The 3,678-nt window shown below is 40.9% G+C and overlaps 1 pseudogene; it reads left to right on the top strand.

Annotated features, from left to right (window-relative positions):
* Positions 1 to 1,896: 1,896 nt before the first annotated feature.
* LOC112320623 (heterogeneous nuclear ribonucleoprotein A1 pseudogene) lies at positions 1,897 to 3,427 on the top strand (annotated as a pseudogene).
* Positions 3,428 to 3,678: the final 251 nt, after the last annotated feature.

The following is a 3,678-nucleotide window of genomic DNA, read 5'->3' as shown; positions in this document are numbered from 1 at the left end:
TACAAAATACCGAAGTCTGTCTAAAAAAAACATGGATTGTGTTATCTCACTATTTCAGAACCAATGCTAGTTCCTTAAGAAGTGAAAATCAAATATCAAGTTTTTCACAATTGATATACAAACAAACCTTCTTAGGATTCTTGATCATCTTCCACTCCTCTCTTCTCATTCCCAATGAGACACTTGCCACACTAATGCTTTGCCATTTTTTGGATCATTCAAGTCCTTTGTATTCTTTACCTTAGCACCTACCGTTCTTTCTACCCAGAACTATTTGTTTCCTTTTCCTTTTTCTTTGATAAAATTTCTTCTCTACCAAGGCAGACTTACTTGCTTTTGTTCTAAGTTCCCAAAATATAATTTCCAAATTTGTATGATATCAATTAGCATGTGGCATTTTCCTTTGCTCATATTCACACTTCTCTCATACTAGAGTAGGAATCATCCCGAAATGGAACGTGATTCTTAGGCTTCTTTTTGTCTCAAAAATATTGAAAATTCAGTCAAATAGTAGACAGTAGGGAACAATATCGTGAATAGTTAACTGTCATATAAAATATACTCAATACATACTTGTTGACTAAAATGCACAAATGGCACATGAAGGTTTATCTACCTCACATATTTTTCATGATAGCAAGAGATTTGTTGACTTGATTATCCATTATAAGCCCTGAGCATAGTATAGTGCTTAGTAGGTACATCTATCTTGAATAAATGAGCCAAAAATTATTTGTGAAGTGCTTCTATCCTTTAGATTTGTGCCTCTATGATTTCATGTCTTCCCTATCATATTACTTAGATTATTTCTTCCAAAACTTTTGCATACTACTCAAGTCCCTTATCCTGTGATTTCCCTTCATAGCTTTAACTGCCACCCTAGTTGAGACAATTCAGACCTTCTGGGCCAAACTCTTTGGTCTCCCTTTTTCTTCAGTACTAACCACTAGCAAAGCCTTTCTTGTTATTTTTTTATTTTCTTTTCTTTCTCCCCAAAAGGTATGTTTGTCCATGTCATGAAAATATATCTTTTCTTCACAATTTAAACACTTATTTTTTTATATTCACAAAAAATTTCACCATCCATAATAATCTCTTCTCCTCAGACATCCAAATTCTTACACATCTCTAACACATACTATTGTATTCTTAGATGTTCCTTGTTATCTGCCTTCATAAATGTCAAACAATTTCTTCCCTCAAGTCAAGGACTTTACAAAGAACTGGCCCTTGAGGCTTTGGATGGAGACATTAAAGTGAATGTGCCTCATGTGGTCTCAGACACTGTTTTAGCTAGAACCTATGAATAGAAAAAACATATTTTTCCCCTTGCTAGAGCTGTCTATCCTTCCTAAAGACTATACAAAGACTTTACCTCAGGTAGTTGCCCCATAACATGATGCTTATCTTCCTCAAGATCCTCCTCTGCCTTCACTACTTCCAGTCCAATAACTAGGGCCATTGCTCAACATTTCTTGAGAGGGAACATTTAGTCGCTGATTTCCTACCAAAAGATTTGCATGGCCTGCCTGAAGTATACCAGCAGGAACTAGCAGAAGACATGGGAGAATAGAATTGACTGTGCTGGACAGGATGAGGGTGAACACTAAAGCTGAATGGGGGAGAGTTAACTAACATGGAAGCGTTCTCCTATGATCCAGAACCTAGCATCCTAGCGTAGACATTTGAAGCGTGTATGATACACTCCTGATATGGGCTCCCTAAAGCTTGGAAATGACAATGACCATAATAAGTAATGTGGAGATCTGCACTGCCTTTGCAAATACTTAGAAAGGGGTCAAAAGACTCAGGGATATAATCATGGCTAAAAAGAGCTTTACACAAGTATGGAGAACTATCACTTGACTATACTGCCTGCAAGGGCCCAAAGGAAACATGTTTCATAAGGCTTTGAGAAATTCCTTGATGAGGGAGCCCACTAGTATACCTGCCAATTTCGGTAGTAACTACTCTGTAGAGGCCAACAGGTGCTATCATGGAAATGAATATGCTAGTGTCAATAAGAATGATAAACAAAGTGGGTGTAATTATCATACCAGGCACCAGTGTAAACAGGTGTCTTGGCTGTAGTGACCTGTGTCTAATAGGTCATGGTATTTTTAGGGACAAGAGAAATGGACAGCAACTAGTGCATACTTTAGCTTATGGAATAGGAAAAAAAATCAACATGTGGTGAGCAAAGGTTTTGTCTGCTGTTTGGGGAGAAAAGTTCCCACCACAAACTTTATAAATATGTGTATATATAGCTTTCTGCCAGTAGACGCTGCTGAGTAAGCATCATTGAAGTCCCCTTTCCTACAGTCATCTTGTCTAAGTCAGAGTCTCCCAAAGAGCCAGAACAGCTACGGAAGCTCTTTACCAGAGGCTTGAGCTTTAAAACAACAGATGAGAGTCTGGGGAGCCGTTTTGAGCAATGGGGAATGCTCACAGACTGTGCAGTGATGTGAGATCCAGACACCAAGTGCTCCAGAGGCTTTGTCTTTGTCACGTACACCACTGTGGAGGAGGTGGATTCAGGCAGGAGTGGAAGGTCACACAAAGTGGGTGGAAGAGTTGTGGAACCACAGAGGGCTGTCACAAGAAAAGATTCTCAAAGACCTGGTGCCCACTTAACTGTGAAAATGAATTTTGTCAGTGGTGTTAAAGAAGACACTGAAGAACATCACCTAGGAGATTATTTTGAACAGTATGGGGGAATTGAAGTGATTGAAATCATGACTGACTGAGGCAGTGGCAAAAAGAGAGGCTTTGCTTTTGTAACCTTTGATGCCCATGACTCTGTAGACAAGATTGTCATTCAGAAATACCATAGTGTAAATGGCCACAACTATGAAGTAAAGAAAGCCCTATCTGTGCAAGAGACGGCTAGTGCTTCATCCAGCCAAAGAGGTCGAAGTGATTCTGGAGAATTTGGGTGTGGTTGTCAGGTGGTTTTGGTGGGAATGACAACTTTTGATCATGGAGGAACCTTCAGCAGTGGAGGTGGCTAGGGTGGTGGCTCTGGTGGTGGTAGATACGGTGGCAGTGGGGATGGCTATAATGGATTTGGTAATGATGGTGGTTATGGAGGAGGCATCTCTGGTTACTCTGGAGGAAGCAGAGGCTATGGAAGTGGTGGACAGGGTTTGGAAACCAGGGCAGTGGCTATGGTGGGGGTGGCAGCTACAACAGCTATAACAACGGAGGAGGCACATGTGGCTTTGGCAGTGGTAGTGGAAGCAATTATGGAGGTGTCAGAAGCTACAGTGATTTGGGCAATTACAACAATCAATCTTCAAATTTTGGACCCATGAAAGGAGGAAACTTTAGAGGCAGATGCTCTGGCCCCTGTGGTGGTGGAGGCCATTACTTTGCCAAACCACTGAACCAAGGTGGCTCCAGGAGCAGCAGCAGCTATGGCTGCTGACAGTAGCAGAAGGTTTTAATTACTGCCAGGAAACAAAGCTTAGCAGGAGAGGAGAGCTGGAGAAGTCATGGGGAAGCTACAGGTTACAACAGATTTATGAACTCAGCCAAGCACAGTGGTGGCAGGGCCTAGCTGCTATAGCGTAGATAGGTTTCAGACAATCCTCATGTGGATGGGCAAAAAACTTGAGAACTGCATTTGTGACTAATTGTATAACAGGTTATTTTAGTTTCTGTTCTGTAGAAAGTGTA

Source organism: Desmodus rotundus, chromosome 2 (assembly GCF_022682495.2).
Source record: "Desmodus rotundus isolate HL8 chromosome 2, HLdesRot8A.1, whole genome shotgun sequence".
Classification (NCBI taxonomy): domain Eukaryota; kingdom Metazoa; phylum Chordata; class Mammalia; order Chiroptera; family Phyllostomidae; genus Desmodus; species Desmodus rotundus.
The sequence above is the reverse complement of the archived record's forward strand: the minus strand, read 5'-3'. Positions and strand labels throughout refer to the sequence as shown.